Source organism: Pan troglodytes, chromosome 21 (assembly GCF_028858775.2).
Source record: "Pan troglodytes isolate AG18354 chromosome 21, NHGRI_mPanTro3-v2.0_pri, whole genome shotgun sequence".
Lineage (NCBI taxonomy): Eukaryota > Metazoa > Chordata > Mammalia > Primates > Hominidae > Pan > Pan troglodytes.
Window position 1 is genome coordinate 32,738,518 of NC_072419.2, and position 17,863 is coordinate 32,756,380.

A 17,863-nucleotide genomic window follows, 5' to 3' on the forward strand; every position below is an offset into this window, starting at 1 on the left:
CAACAGAAATTATTCTAGACCTCATTATTTCAGGACACCCCACCCCAGCGTTTATTCCTAACTTCAAGAAATGCAGAGACATTTAAAAATTGGATTTTCTTCCAATTCAACAGAATATAACTGAACTAAATAGATTTATGTATAATTCATTATTTCAACCTTTAACACTATATCCAAGCAGTTTGTTTTCACCATAAAGTTATAGCTGTCTAGGCCAATAATTAAAGAGGACCTTGATAGAGAATGACAAGAGAGGATGATTGCCCTATTGTCTATCTTCCAGCTGCTTTCAATGCCCTGAAGTTTTATTCACACCCAAATATTAGAATCCTATCTGAGAGCGCGTACTCAAATGATAAATCATGCTAATTTCTCAAGAAAAGTGTTACAGAATAATAAATGCCTTTCTGGTCAAAGCACTGATGCTCTGGAAATAATCTTTTTCCAAATGAGGTACAGGAATTGTTATGACTATTAAAAGTTGGTATATGATATCTGCCAAGTTTGACTCAGCTTCATTTAAAAATCTACTATATTACGGCCAAGTGTAATGACTCAAATTAGTGAACTTAAGAATTGATTTAAAATGTTTGATGGAGACATTTCAAATATTGCTCTTTGATTTATCACTGTTATTTTTGCTGAATTCAATTTGATGCCAAGATTTATTCAGATTAATCAAATGCCATAAACTCTGATACCTAATGTTCCTCAACACCTTAAGAACTTTTAAACAGGTCAAATGTTGAAGATATGCTTTTAGTGAAAGTGTGCCTGAGCACATGAATTCCATTTAATATAGTTTTTTAGAAGACTAACAAAGAAAGAAGACTTAGGAAATTAGGATACATTTTTTAAACCTTCCAGAGGAAACTAAACTACTGAAAAATAATTTCAATTTGTGAATCTAATGGCATTAATCAGAAGATAAGAAAAAAGTAACCATAAAACTTTATGGGGGTAATATTTGCTATAAGGATCAGGAAAAACAACTAATGGATATTAGGCTTAATACCTGGGTGATGAAATACACTGTACAACCAACCCCATGGCACAAGCTTCCCTCCGTAACAAACCTGCATTTGTACCCCTGAACTTAAAAGTTAAAATTTAAATAAATAACGTTGTGCTATTAATTTCAACCAGAGCCTTTCCAAGGTGCAGGGAACTTTTGAGAATTTTATTTCTTGCAAAAGGAAATTTGATTCCTTGCTTAGGGCCTTCCTAGCAAAACCTCTATTCTTTGGATGAACATCATACTCCTACAAGATTTAAGGACCATCATATTTGTCAGATTTTTTTTCTGTTTCACTGTGAGCAGTTTACAGAATATAAAGAAAAATCAAATCCGAAGGTGCACTACACATTTTTTAGCAAAAGGAACATTTTTGTTTACTTTTAAGAAAATATGACAAATTTAGTTTTCTGACCTATTACCAAGTTAGACATCTTGAGTGAATTGAATCTGTTGTAATCCTATTTGGTTTTAATCCTATGGCTCTGGAAAACTGTCATCTCCAATTTTTCAACTTTGTTTCTTTCCAGTACCTCATCTATATGACTATTGTAGTACTTTTCATCTGCTTCTACCTCTACACTATGGCTGCATTACTTTTAACATAATGTCCCACACATAAGTGGCTGGCGAATATATACTTAATATAAAGAGTAGAAATTGAATTATAATTGAGTATCCAGTTGCCTCATATTCTGGTCTTCAACTGAAATAACTCAAGCTATCTCAAAACTTCAACCCTCCCTGGAAGTATTGGACCAAATTATCCCAGATTATAGCACTCTCAGGCTAAAATTACTAATGCTTCTATAGTTTCAGAAAGAGTATCGACACAACCTTCCATGCACCATCCCAGCCTCATATAATCAGAGGACACTTAGATGACTTTAATAGTCTTCAAAAGACACCTTCCCCTTTTAGTAATTTATTTATTTATCTATTTATTTAATGGAGACAGGGTCTCATTCTGTCACCCAGACTGGAGCGCAGTGGCATAATCACGGTTCACCGCAGCCTCCACCTCCCGGGCTCAGATCCTTTCACCGCAGCCTCCTGAGTAGCTAGGACTACAGGCGCTAGCCACCAAGTCTGCCTAGTTTTTGTATTTTTTGTAGAGATGGGGTTTCACCATGTTGCCCATGCTGATCTGAAACTCCTGGGCTCAAGCAATCCGTCTGCCCCGGCCTCCCAAAGTGCTGGGATTGCATGAATGAGCCATTGTGCCCATCCGGCCCCGCCCATTTTTTTAACCTTCATACTGTTTATATAATCATCCTTCACAAAATAGAATACTTAATTTCTCGATGGTTCTCATTATTCTAATATGAAGAACCACCTTAAGAAAATAAATTCCCGGCTGGGCGCGGTGGCTCCCGCCTGTAATCCCAGCACTTTGAGAAGCCGAGGCTGGTGGATCATGAGGTCAGGAGATCGAGACCATCCTGGCTAACCCGGTGAAACCCCGTCTCTACTAAAAATACAAAAAATTGGCCGGGCGTGGTGGCGGGCGCCTGTAGTCCCAGCTGATTGGGAGGCTGAGGCAGGAGAATGGCGTGAACCCAGGAGGCGGAGCTTGCAGTGAGCCGAGATCACACCACTGCACTCCAGCCTGGGCCACAGAGTGAGACTCCAGTCTCAAAAAAAAAAAAAAAAGAAAAAAAGAAAAAAGAAAAGAAAATAAATTCCCAATATTTCCTAGAATATCCAATTTAATTCTATACATCAAATAAAGAAAAATAAAAACTGTCTTACTGTGTTAGTTTCTTACTGCTGTTATAATAAATTAACACAAACTCAGAGGCTTAAAACAACACATTTTTTTCTTTATACTTCTGTGGGTCAGAAGTCCAAAATGGGTCTTAGTGTGCTTAAATCAAGTTATCATCAAGTCTATATTTTGTCTGGAGATTCCAAGAGAGAATTCTCCAGGTTTGAGGGGTCACATGTATCCCTGAGCTCTTGGCCTCTGCCTCCATCGACACAGCACATCACTTCAGCCTCGGCTCCAGTTTCCCCAAGCTCTTCTATTCACTCTGGTCTTTCGGTCTTCCTGTTTTTTAAGTGAAATATACATTTTTAAATGTTGTAATACTTATTACGACCAAAAATTGGGGGAAAACATGAAAAACAGATCATTAAAGTGTGTTATGAAAACACAAAAGCACACCCAACACACAGCTGGTATATACTACAGACTCAGTAAGAGTACCTAAAGCAGAAAGTAAAATGATAGCAAAAAATATAACCTGGCAAAGAAACAAGAGAAGAAACTAGGAATTGAAATTGTACTATCAGAGTTAAGAAATCTTAATATTGAAAGATATAGTTTATAATAAATATATAATATTTAGAAATCTTTATGTCCCAAATACATAAAATTTGGACAAATTCAAGAAATGCAAAGTGAAATAAGCATGACTGTACAGAGAGACTTGAAATCACCTCTGACAAAGTAAAAAGTCCCATAAATAAAGTAGAAATGATCCTGTAATAACATCGGTAAGAATGACCAAGTAGCTATATAGTAAAATCTATACTTCATAGGATCTGTATTTCCAAAGTATTCATAGCATAATTATGAAAATTACTGCTGTGTTTGGCCACAAAAATGTCAATAATTTCCTGAATAAGTAAGAACATTTGTAGAACATACAGGATTATGATGTATTCAGTAAGAGCACATTTCTGTTTGTGCCCACAAATTTACATAGGGAGGAGATGGCCACTCGGGCTCACGACCTGTTGTGTCTTTGTGGGTTACAGTTACTGTAACTTAGCTGATGACATAGGCTATGATACTTGACCAAGGCCAAATGGGAGCAAAGGAAAATAAGGTGTCTTAGGGAACCGATTGTAAGAACTGGAAAAGAATAAATTTGTTAATGAATTATCTGCCACAAAAGCTGGATGGAGAAGAAATGTTAGTTTGATATATGCAAAACAACTGACACCACAATCCCTTGTAGTGCAACCATCCTACTGGCAGGGTGTGTACTAGGGAAATTAACGCCAAGTGAATTCAAAGAATTTGACTAAATGAACAGTGGGAGTTCATCTGCAACATGGAGCCCTCTTAATTAAACGGAACACCAGAGGAAGGAAATTTTCTCTCTTCTAGACACCATTGTGGCACAGCAGAAACTCTGGATAATAGTACGTAGAGTTACAAGACACAGTTATTGTTTGTGACTCAGGTTGGCCCATCTATTCTGCCTAAAATAGTTTTCAGAGGAGGTGACATCAAGATGTTTTTGTGGCAATTATAGCAAGTTCTGAAATTTTGAATGATAAACTTATGTGGAAAAAAATTTTTAAACTGTGCTTATTACTGGGAAAATTAAATCTTATTTTTTAAATTACACAACATAGAAGAAAATCATTAGTAATCAGTATTTTACATTTAATGAAAAGGCATTAGCAAAACTAAAAAGTTAATTTTTACTGGAATTGAGAAGAAATGAAACCTAATACCTTAGTCATTAATCAAGAATAAATTGGGAGAGTCCAAAAGTGTTACTCTGACTTTTTAGCTCAATCCCAGTGGCTTTGAATATTTACTTTCAATGAAGACAAGCCAGTTCATGGATATAAAAGGAGTTTATTAAACAAATGTCACTTAAATTTGTGCCTGGAATATATTATGTGAGCTTCTGGTGGCTGATTAATCCTTCTTATTGTGTTTTATTCATGCTAAAATTAAGATGAGTTTCATTTTATAGGGCACTAAAGATTGGTAGTTGGGGGAACCATAATGTGTAGCAGGTGGCAGGGAAAGCCGGTGAAGAATTAAGAAAGAGGCACTTAATGTTTAATGAAAACCAAAACTGTTGATAATTATAAAAGGACTCGGTCATATTTAAAAATGTATATTTCACTTAAAAACATCTCAATTAATTTATTATGACATTTAAACTTTGGTTCCAGGTTAAATGATCAGCTCTCACCTGGGTACACTCAGCATAACCTCTATATTTGATGAGTAAAATGCTCCTATTAAATGTCATTCTCACTCTACAAACATCTTTTGAAATAATTCTTTATTTATATAACTCTCCCCCCATCAACTCTTAAGAATGTCTTATTCATTTTTCTATCTACAGTGTCTAAATAAAAATATGTAAAGAATGAATGATCTAAGCTAATATTTTTATTTAGATTTCTCCCACCATAAATATGCAAAAACTGTATACGCAAACAGTAACTTAAAAGTCTATAGTTCAGAGTTGTACTTTGTAACTTAATGTATTGCCACATAGAACTCAATTTTTAATATGCTCATCAGTTTTGCCTCCTCACTGTTAGAATTCAGAATTTATTATTTTGTGAATAGCAAAGGGTGTCCTGGCTCTAACAACCTTGAAATTTTTGAACCATGTTGAGTGGTACCTGGAGCAGAAACAACTATTTACCAGCCATATATTATTTCAGTTTAGCAAGAGGTGGACACAAATTCAAATGTAAGAAATAGCATTCCTTGGTTTTATGAAAAGTGCAAAAATCAATCATTTCCTTACATATATGTGAAGCAAATATGACCCATTATCTTGAGAGAAACTAGAATATCCTGATTGCAGACACTTTAATCCAAAAATCCAGCTGTGAAGGAAATTCAAATTGCTGTTCAATTGTTTTAAAAGAGTTATGGTTCTATAGATACTGCAACTTCTTTGGGGAAAGTGTTTGTGTTCTCGTGTGGTAGTAGATACCATGAACTATGGGTGGTTCTCAAGCACTTGTAAAGTACGGTCATTAGTTAGAAATAAGGAATATGGAGAAAGAGCACTGGAGAGAAGACATATAGCATTGATAGTCCTTCTCAGGTAGAGAGATTGTTAAGAAAATGAACCCCAGCATGGCAAAGTTCCACCAGGCCTGGGTGCTTGATGTACTAGACGTGGTCTCATTAAATGAGTATGATTTCTCAGGTTTGTGGCCTTGCCAGTTGGGATATTGTTGTAGTGTGTAGAGTAAGATTTACCTTAAAGACAGATCATATTTTCTTCTTTAAATCATTTTAAGAAAAGACTGATCCCCAGAAAGGAGATGAGAATCAGGGAGGAAGGACTTTGACGAGCAGAAAAACAGGTTTTCAACTTTGTTTAGCCTCAAATGGTAGTGCCCCAAGAATTTCAAACCCTTTAATTAGTAAAGTTAATCTCAACCCTGCCAGATGAAGTAGGATTTTAATTCAGCATAGCAACTTCTTAGTAAGCATCCACTCACTTCATTTAATGAGTAAAATGGTCCTATTAAATACACTCTTACTGCTGCAATATGTACCTGGATTCTAAGCTTTGTTCTCAACTAAGTTCAAATGATTGCTTAGTATCTGGGTCACCAATTAGACTGTAGATACTTTTAAAAGAAAACACTAAAACCAGAAATACTTTTTAAAAATAACCATAGCTACTTAATTAATGTGTTGATCTCTGTTAGTTTGTTTGATGGATTATATTTGCAAGTAGTACTTGTAATTAGCAAAAGGTCTTCAGAAGACTTCTGTTAACTGCATTTTTCTGTAACAGAATTGTGTCTTTTAAGAATTTTCCTCTGTAGTCCAAATGTTTTTTAATAATGTTTTGCCCATATCTTTATACAAAAATTTCCCCCTATGAAATATTATAAAGCTAAGGTAATCCATTATGAAATGAAATAAATATGAGATTGGGTCATGATAAATCTGAGATGAAGGGGCAGGTTTCTGTCAGTTAAGTGCTTAACGTTTCTAGCCTCCATGACTCCCTGAAGCTATTTTTCACTTAAAAGCATCATTAACCTAATAATTAAGCAATGAAAATATAAGATGTATTGAACTACTTGTAGAGGCTTACAAATTTTTGTCTTTACTTATCTGATTTTTAGTATTATAGAAACATCAACAAAAAAGTCTTCAACAAACACGTTAATATCATTTATTTAAAGATGGCAATATTTTAATGATGATAATATTAATAAGAGACATTATTACAAACAGCATTTTAACTTCCAAAACATTAAAAATGTTTCCTGTGTCTTACCATTTTTAATCTTATAGCATGTCTATGAGATTTGGAAGACACCTATTCTTGCTGTGCAGTAATTTCAAGTTCACTTAGAAGAAATGGCTCAATAATGCTGATTCATTCTGTATCTCCATTCTACGCTTTCCAGTTTAAGGCATTATCAAAAAGTATTAAGTATTCACTTAAATAAAGTATTTTACTGGTTTGAAGTAATGAAAGGAATAAATATCTGTCACTCTTATCTTACAATAAATAGAGCAGGACAAAGCAAATATGATCATGAAAGATTACTGCATGCTTCTTTGAAAGTATCAAGCAATCTGCTAGAACATTCCTCAAAGAACTCTAAGGTTAACATGAACTGGTTAAGTCATTCACTCATGCATTCATCTTTTCAAGAAGTATGTTTAAGTATCCACTAAAAAGAGTCAGACATCAGACTAATTAAAATATGAACTCAGCAACTGCCCCTTCTTTCAGATTATGTTATGCAAAAGTGCGTTTTCATTGAAATGAAGAGATGTTAATTTGAATCATGTTTGACAAGATCTAGAATAATGAGCTTGAGAAACATTAAAATAACCACTTAAGAAGACCATTTCTTTTTTTAATTTTTATAAACCTGACTAGAAAAACTCAATAACATTTTAAAAATAGACTTCAGACATGAGTAATTGCAACCTTGCCACTTAAAAGTAGAATGCTCTCAGGAAAGTTGCTTAACTTCTTTGAAGTTCAATTTTCCATGTGTAAGCAGATTAAAAATACCTGTCTCTTAGGTTGTGGTAAAGATTAAATGAAGTATATGTAAGATTCGAAATACACAGATTTAGTATATAAAACTACCTTGATAATTAGTTTTTTGTTTCCTGGTTATCTATTGATGTATATTAGCCACCTTAAAATTTGTGGCATAAAATAGCAAACATTTTAGGATGCTCATAGTTCTGAGGGTCAGGAGTGTAGATGGGGTACAGAGAGGAAGGTAATCTGCCCACAAACTCTGGGGCCTCAGCTGGGAAGACCTAAGTAGGTGGAATTGTCTAGAGTTGTCTTCATTAACTTGCCTGGACCCTAGGTTGGAATCACTCAAAGGCTAGAACTATAAACAGGAACACCTATATGTATTCTCTCTGTGTGGTTTGGGCTTCCTGCAGCATGACTGTTGTGTCCCAGTAGCACACACTCAAGACAAACCTGTCTGGGAGCAAACATTCCAGGATAACCAGTTGGAAGCTACATGGCCTTTTATGACTTAGCCTCTGATGACAGGCTGTGTCACTTTCTTCTCAGCCAGCTCAAGTCTGCTGAGATTTCCATGGGTAGGCAACATAGACCATTGATAAAAGGAAAACAATTCTAAAAAATTTGTGGAGGCTATTTTATAAAAACCACCACAGTTCCCATTCTCCACCATAAATTAAACATGCTGACTGTTGGCAGTACTTGCTGAACTAGGGAGTATTCTGCAACTATGTGAGGACATCTTCATTGTAAGAAGTTGGATCAAGACGTCCTAGGTAATGTGGTTCCTGATTTTGAGCTAGTTAGGAGTGATTTCAAGCTGCTTTAAAAGGGAAGTTGTTTGCTCTTTAGATGGAGATGTTTTGCATTTTATTTTCAGTGCGTTTTTTCCATTGGAATTTTAGGTAGTAAAAATTAATTTTGTTTATATTATGTGACTGTACATGGGGTCTTTCTTAGCATCCACCACATGTACTTCTATAAATAATTTGTAAGAAACTAAGTACTGCTCTGTGAATGTCACTATCAATTTCTTTAATGTTCACCGTGTTAGAATGCCAAATATTGTGCTAAAACATAAAAATACATTTTCAAATCTTAACAATTCAGCTAGCACAATAAAATTATGCATTCCATGTAACACATGTCAACTTTTTTTTATTTCTTAGGAAAAAAATATGAAACTTTCATATTTAAAAATATTTACCTAAAGTATCATTGAATAAAATCCTTGCTATACATTTTTAAGTATAATTTGAAAATTACTTATATCAATTTCATCATCTTTTAATTATTTTATGCTTGTATCATGGTGAACTAGTTGACTTCCTTCTGAAAGGCACATTTGGTGTGATTGGCTAGTTCTGTCCTATACTCCAGTGATAGGAAAAGGCTCGAATGATGAGCATATGGGTGCAAGTGTCACCAACTGCTGAAGAGAACTTCTGGATGTCTTAGACTTTTCTACTTGGAATGTAAAGCTGCTACTACATGATACAAAGTAGTAGCTAAATAATCCCTTTCTTCTCGTTATTTTACTCTTGCTCCTTTTCTCTGTCTCCCTTTATCTCTTTTGTCCCGTTTGGATTTGTTTTGATTCTATCTGAAATAGTGGTAAACAGCTGTCATCTTTTTCAAGGACTGTCACTTTCTGTCAATTTGGTAATGTAAGAAAGTATGAGACTGATAAAATTTTTTAACCTGACATGACTAATCATGGCTTTCCTCTGATTATTAGCTTCTAAAAGCAACAGGACTTCTTGTTTGGATTAATTAGAATGTCATATTAGTATGCTGAAATGCCCAGAAGCAAATCACTTTGATGTTGACCATTGTTGTTGAAGGTGAGTGGGGACAGCAGTGGAGAGTGGTGAGGGGTGCCTAGACCTCAATGCTTTACTAAAGATATTAAAGCCAGAAAATAAGTTTCCTAAATTATTCATTTGTTCTGACTCAACCTGCTGTTTGAAAATGGCATTTGATCTGATACTTTATTCCCTAGGTTTTCTCAGACAAAGGACACAGGAAATGCTCCTGTTCAGCCTGTTTCTTCTCTTTTGTTCACAATTCTGAGTTTGCTTATTTGAAAAGTGCGGGTTACAGCTTATATGAGAATTAAGATTATACATATCTTTTTTTCTAAAGGCTAGCATCCTACAAAAAAACCATTTTAAAATATGCATTAAATTTCTCCTTAGAATTTGACTATAGCAACACAGTTTATGTCACAGTGCTATGTGATCATGAAGTTTACCAATAGCAATATTCAGTAGGTGCCACTTTGCTAGAGGATATACCTTTTCCTTTGGGGATATACCCAGTATGGGGGTAGCTGGATGAAATTAAAAGATATATTTTAAATAATATGTGTTAGTGTGTGTATTATATTTTAAATCTAGAAAGTTAGATGTATTGTCTCATCTTAAAATCTGCCAAAAGATCCAAGCTTTAATTTGAGAAAAAATATAACACATCACATTCTATATTGCTTACTATATCCTGGCACTGGTCAAAACGTTTTACATATTATCAACTTATTTAACAGAACAAGGATCATAATCTTTCAACAACAGCTAAATAATTTTAACAACCAAGCAGCTGATATAGAAATAACTGTTTATAGATGGAACTACTGAGTTTACTCACAGAAGTAAATGTTTGCCAGCTATTGGTTTGGTGAAAGTATAGTTGTGATATGACACTGGTGAGAAGGAATAAAAGGTACTTGCATTTGGAAATGAATGTAAGGATACTGAAGCGTCATTGAGTTTTTCACTGGCATTATAATTTTTTTCAAGTATCTGATCGTAATACTATGCATGCTTCTTTTTTTTAATTATACTTTAAGTTTTAGGGTACATGTGCACAATGTGCAGGTTAGTTACATATGTATACATGTGCCATGCTGGTGCGCTGCACCCACTAACTCGTCATCCAGCATTAGGTATATCTCCCGATGCTATCCCTCTGCCTCCCCCCTCCCCCCACCCCACAACAGTCCCCAGAGTGTGATATTCCCCTTCCTGTGTCCATGTGATCTCATTGTTCAATTCCCACCTATGAGTGAGAATATGTGGTGTTTGGTTTTTTGTTCTTGCGATAGTTTACTGAGAATGATGATTTCCAATTTCATCCATGTCCCTACAAAGGACATGAACTCATCATTTTTTATGGCTGCATAGTATTCCATGGTGTATATGTGCCACATTTTCTTAATCCAGTCTATCATTGTTGGACATTTGGGTTGGTTCCAAGTCTTTGCTATTGTGAATAATGCCGCAATAAACATACGGGTGCATGTGTCTTTATAGCAGCATGATTTATAGTCATTTGGGTATATACCCAGTAATGGGATGGCTGGGTCAAATGGTATTTCCAGTTCTAGATCCCTGAGGAGTCGCCACACTGACTTCCACAATGGTTGAACTAGTTTACAGTCCCACCAACAGTGTAAAAGTGTTCCTGTTTCTCCACATCCTCTCCAGCACCTGTTGTTTCCTGACTTTTGAATGATTGCCATTCTAACTGGTGTGAGATGGTATCTCATTGTGGTTTTGATTTGCATTTCTCTGATGGCCAGTGATGATGAGCATTTTTGCATGTGTTTTTTGGCTGCTTAAATGTCTTCTTTTGAGAAGTGTCTGTTCATGTCCTTCACCCACTTTTTGATGGGGTTGTTTGTTTTTTTCTTGTAAATTTGTTTGAGTTCATTGTAGATTCTGGATATTAGCCCTTTGTCAGATGAGTAGGTTGTGAAAATTTTCTCCCATTCTGTAGGTTGCCTGTTCACTCTGATGGTGGTTTCTTTTGCTGAGCAGAAGCTCTTTAGTTTAATTAGATCCCATTTGTCAATTTTGTCTTTTGTTGCCATTGCTTTTGGCGTTTTAGACATGAAGTCCTTGCCCATGCCTATGTCCTGAATGGTAATGCCTAGGTTTTCTTCTAGGGTTTTTATGGTTTTAGGTCTAACGTTTAAGTCTTTAATCCATCTTGAATTGATTTTTGTATAAGGTGTAAGGAAGGGATCCAGTTTCAGCTTTCTACATATGGCTAGCCAGTTTTCCCAGCACCATTTATTAAATAGGGAATCCTTTCCCCATTGCTTGTTTTTCTCAGGTTTGTCAAAGATCAGATAGTTGTAGACATGTGGCTTTATTTCTGAGAGGCATCACACTACCTGACTTCAAACTATACTACAAGGCTACAGTAACCAAAACAGCATGGTACTGGTACCAAAACAGAGATATAGATCAATGTAACAGAACAGAGCTTGCTTCTTTTTATAATCTCTCTTCTTACTATACCACCATAATGCTAGCAGAAGGAGTGTGGGTGAATCTATCTCCTGCTACCAAATCAACTGAAAGAGTTACATCTGGCTACCTACCACAAATTAGAAATTCAGTAGAAAGAAGCTTAATCTGATGGCTCCACCATGAAAATTAACAGGTTATGGAGGTGTATGTACTTCTGTGTATCTGTCATAAATAATGACAAAATGCTTTGAAATATCTACCAAAGGAAAATAGAATTAATTTATGATTGGGATACTTTATTTATATTAATTAATATGATAATTATTTTAAGCAGCATTATTTGATACAAATCAATTATAAATAGAAATCAAAGTAAAATAAAATATTCCTATGAGGAAAATAAAATATGATTAGATTTCTTGACATAAACTGCACTTCATACATAGCCCATTTTTAATCACAATAAGAATGTAGGTTTAGTCAAAACTTTAACCATGTTAAAAGTTAATTCTACCAACTGATTTGTGAGATATTGAGCATAAGGGTGCCTCAGTGTGTACATATTCCCAATCAATCCACTTTAAACAGTCTTCATTTTTACTCATAAAATCATGAGTATTACCATAACATTTTCAACCTAAAAGGCATAAACCTCAAAATAACAACCAATTTATTTAAAACATTTTAATTGCAAAATAAGTTTAATTTGAAGTATAATAGAGATAAAATATCTCATCAAATATTGAGCCTATAGATTACAAACTATTGATGCACAGTCCTTAGAACAGTATTATAAAGAGATCACCGTGACTAGCAGGCATGCATTCTGTGCTCAATCCTTGGCATCACATACCAGCTTTAGTTACTGAATAAGAGTTAGCTGTGACACACCCAACAAATAATCAATACTCTTTAATAGCGACCATTATAGATTCCATGTCTTAAACTAAATCATCCATAAATATGTTAATCCTAACACTTTGGGAGGCTGAGCCAGGTGGATCACGAGGTCAGGAGATCGAGACCATCCTGGCTAACACGGTGAAACCCCGTCTCTACTAAAAAAAAAAAAATACAAAAAATTAGCCAGGCGTGGTGGTTCACGCCTGTAATCCCAGCATTTTGGGAGGCCGAGGTGGGTGGATCACTAGGTCAGAAGATCGAGACCATCCTGGCTAACACGGTGAAACCCCATCTCTACTAAAAACATAAAAAATTAGCTGGGCATGGTGGCGGGCGCCTGTAGTCCCAGCTACTCGGGAGGCTGAGGCAGGAGAATGGCGTGAACCTGGGAGGCGGAGCTTGCAGTAAGCCGAGATCGCACCACTGCACTCCAGCTTGGGCGACAGAGCGAGACGCCATCTCAAAAAACAACAACAACAACAACAACAACAACAAAAAACCATTGACTGCCAAAACTAATTTGCCAGGTCATGCAAAGGCTATACAATATAGTGACTAAGGAGCTGTACACTAGTTTGAATTTATCCCTACAGTCTGTTTAAATTACATCATCTTTCTCTCATTTCTCTACTTCTCCATCAGTAAAATGGTCATAATCCCAGTACCTACCTCTCTGAAACATCATGAGATTACATTGAGTTAAAAATGCAGGAATTTTAAAATACTACTACTTTGTTAGCTGTTAATGATAGCAAACATGATAGCTCAGTTTTGAGCGGTGGTAGTTTCTCTCGAACTAATTCATTCTATTAGAAAAATAAATATCCACGTAAAGCAAAACCAGACTTGGAAGAAATATTGAAAGCAGGTAGCTGATTGTTTAACTCGAATGCCTAAACATCCTTATCCCAATGCCTAAATTCAAGTCAAATTGTAGGATACATTTTTCTTTCTACCTGTGCTTCCTGTCTCCCTTCCTTCTTTCCCCATTCATGTATGACGTATGTCCCCATTTTGATGAAGTAAACATTTTGTGCCTCAATTTCTCATTTTAAAAACCTAGAAATTTTTAACTTTTTATATAAAATTTAATATGGAGTTGAAAGTGGGCTAGTAACAACAATATTAGGGGGTTATTTTCTATTATCTCACCTTTCACTTTTTAAAAGAGGGCCCAGAACTAATCAGGCTCTAAGAAACTTGCGTTACTGAAAATATATACAAATTTGGGAAAGATAACTTAATTAAAAGATTGTTGATTTGCATTGACAAACAACCACCATAAGATCCAAAAAGCCTGAGCATTCTGTTCCCTGCCAAATTGTAATCTCTTAGCTTTGTCCACCATAATTGTCAAAGCACAAGGAATTTTAGTCTCTGTTTCTGAAAATGTCCAAGGTACCCACCTTTTCAAGAAAAAAAAAAGTCTGAGCTCCTACTGTTGATTTAAATTCTTTTATAAATCTCTATCAAACTTTTCATGTTTACAGTTCTTATGCAATTATAAAAAAATCCAATACATGTATAACCACACAATCAATAAATTAAAATTAATAATTTATATGAAATGATAAATAATATAGTTTTGTTGGAATTAATTTGACAACGTTTGATTCAGTTACAAACAGAGATATAACTAAATGTGTTTAAAATATTAAAAGATGAATTGCTATCAATTGTTTGGAATTTTAAACTAAAAATCAATAGTTACTATAAAATTATTATTAAACATTCTAATAATTGTACAGAATCCAGAGCAACTCTTTTCCCAGTTTACTGTATAGCAATGTGTGCTTAGATCAGTGTTATATTAGACAGCATGCTGTAGGAAAGACAGGATGGGCATTCATTAAACGAGCTATGATTTAATTTGTCCTCTGTCATTTTGTGACTGTAATCCAGGGACTACCTACTCCTTAATTTCTCAAATCTGTTTTCTCACCTATAAATAATAATTGCTACCTGAAAAAAATTGTGGGGCATATGAGATTTAATTAACACATGTTAAACATAGCACATGTCCTGGTATTTAGTAGATATTTAGTAATTATTAGTGAAAGCCAATTTATTTTCCTTTGGATTAATAAAGATTTAAATATTTGCCATAGGTTGCATTTTGCAATTATATTTACCCAAAATTTTGGGGAAATATAATTTTTTACAACATTCCCATATTTCTGGAAAAAGAAAAGGTAGGTTTTTAGAAATGGCACTAACATAATTGGTATTTTTTCTTGATGAATATTTCTGAGAGAGATTACAGAAGTTATATATTAAAAATAAATAACTTTAAGTGAAAGCCATGATCTGCCTTGCAGTGCTCAAATAAGTTCTTTCATATATTCACAATGATTTATTTTCTCATGACAGAACTTTATAATGAAACTATCTTACTCTTGGAGATTTTAATAGTTTTTCAGCCTTAGAACTGTGGACATTGATTAATAACAGCAAAACGATATTGAGTAAATAGTAATGCAAAAAGGATTAGATTGTACATTCAGTATCATAAGAATCAGAAAGCTTATCCAATGTAAGTTTTACTAATTATTCAAAGGAAACAATTAATCATGAGACAAAGAACAAACAAAAATGGGTCCAAGACGACGAACATAAATCTCTAGGCCTTTTCTTACGCCGTGAACATACACCTGGCACAGATTAAAATATGAAGTTCTCCAGAACACATATGGAGTCACATCACATACACAGGAGGAGTAATTTTTGGTATAAAATATAGTCATTTGTCTTCGGATAATCATGCCTCATAAATCTTTGAAGTGCATGGCTGTTTGCTATTGACAAGGCTAGAAAATCAGGCATATCTTGCCAAAAGTATTTCCAAAGTAAGAACTCTCCCACCAGCAAATATCATCAATTTGTTTGCCAGGATGACAGTCATTATTTTAGTCTCCAGGTACCAAATTCTGATTAAAGGAGAAAATGTATTTTATGCTTGCTGTTTAATTATTTACTTTCTAGGATTATAAGATAAAAACAAAATTTGGCAAATAGTGGGCCCATTAACTGAATGAAGAGTGAAGTGTGAGGCTGTTGATAAATTGTGACCACTTGAATAGAGCAGGGTCAGGACCAATAACAGAGTAGAGATCAAGATACCCCTGCACACAAGGCAAGTAGGCAACCAGGAATTGACATCATGCCAGAAATGGAAGTTGAGACAAAGAAGTATATCTAAGCAGGCAGTAAATAAGAACAACTAGAAGAACATAGGCATAGAAAGGAAAAAAAAATCAAAGGATTTGAAGGAGTCATGCTGTAGGTCTAGGTAGAGTCAGAAATCATTCAAGCTATCAGGGCATCGATGGCACCCTAAGCAGCCATCCGTCGCTCTATATTCTCCAAGAGCAGAGGCCAGTATCAAGCAGGTGGGAGCAGATGTGCAGTCATTGCAGCCTGGGAAGGAAGCTGTCTATGTAAAAAACTGTACCTTTATGCCAAACCTTTCAACCAAATATTACACAATCAATAACCAAAAGGCTATACAATATAGTGACAATAACCAATTAAAGTGAGCTTGAGGAGCTAAAAACAAAATATTCCTGAGTTGCTTCCTCCTGCTACTTGTTCCCTGCTCTTTATTTTATGCCTATATTTAACTCCCCACCTACTTTTTTGGTAAGATTTTAATGTCATTCATAGAACTTTGTTCATTATTTCATGTAGGTAGTAGATCCAACTTCTCTACTCTTCATTTTTTTATATGGATTTTTTTTCCAACTTTTAAGTGTACGTGTGCAGATGTGCAGGTTTATTACATAGGTACATGTGTGTCATGGGGGTTGGCTGCACAGATCATCCCATCACCTAGGTATTAAGCTCAGCATGCATTAGCTATTTTTCCTGATTCTCTCCCTCCTCCTGCCCCCCACTAACAGATCCTAGTGTGTGTTGTTCCTCACCCTGTGTGTCCATGTGTTCTCATCATTTAGCTCCCACTTATAGGTGAGAACATGCAGTGTTTGGTTTTCTGTTCCTGCATTAGTTTGATAAGGATAATGGCCTCCAACTTCATCCATGTCCTCACAAAGGACACGATCTGATTTGTTTTTACAGCTGCATAATATTTCATGGTGTATATATATATATATATATGGTGTGTGTGTATATATATATGGTGTGTATATATATGGTGTATATATATGGTATATATATGGTGTATATATATGGTATATATATATGGTGTATATATATATGGTGTATATATATGGTATATATATATGATGTATATATATATATGGTGTGTGTATATATATATATGGTGTATATATATATGTGACATTTTCTTCATCCAGTCTATCATTGATGGACATTTAAGTTAATTCTGCGTCTTTGTTATTGTGAATAGTGCTGCAATGATATACTTGTGCATGTGCCTTTATAATTGAATAATTTATATTCCTTTGGGAATTACCCAGTAATGGGATTGCTAGGTTGAACGGCATTTCTGACTTTATGTCTCTGAGTAATCGCCACACCGTCATCCACAATGGTTGAATTAATTTACGCTTCCAACAACAGTGTAAAAGAGTTCCTTTTTCTCCACAATCTCACTAGCATCTGTTATTTTTGACTTTTTAGTAATTGCCATTCTGACCGGTGTTAAATGGTATCTCATTGTGGTTTTGATTTGCATTTCTCCAATGATGACTAATGAGCTTTTTTGCATATGTTTGTTGGCCACATGTATGTCTTCTTTTGAGAAATGTGTGTTCATGTCCTTTGCCCACTTTTTAATGAGGTTATTTGTCTTTTCTTGTAAATTTGTTTGAGTTCTTTATAGATGCTGGATATTAGACTTTTGCTAGATGGATTGATGGCAAAAATTTTCTCCCTTTCTGTAGGTTGTCTGTTTACTCTGTTGATAGTTGTTTTTGTGTGTGTGTGTGTGTGTGTGTGTGTGTGTGTGTGTATGTGCTGTG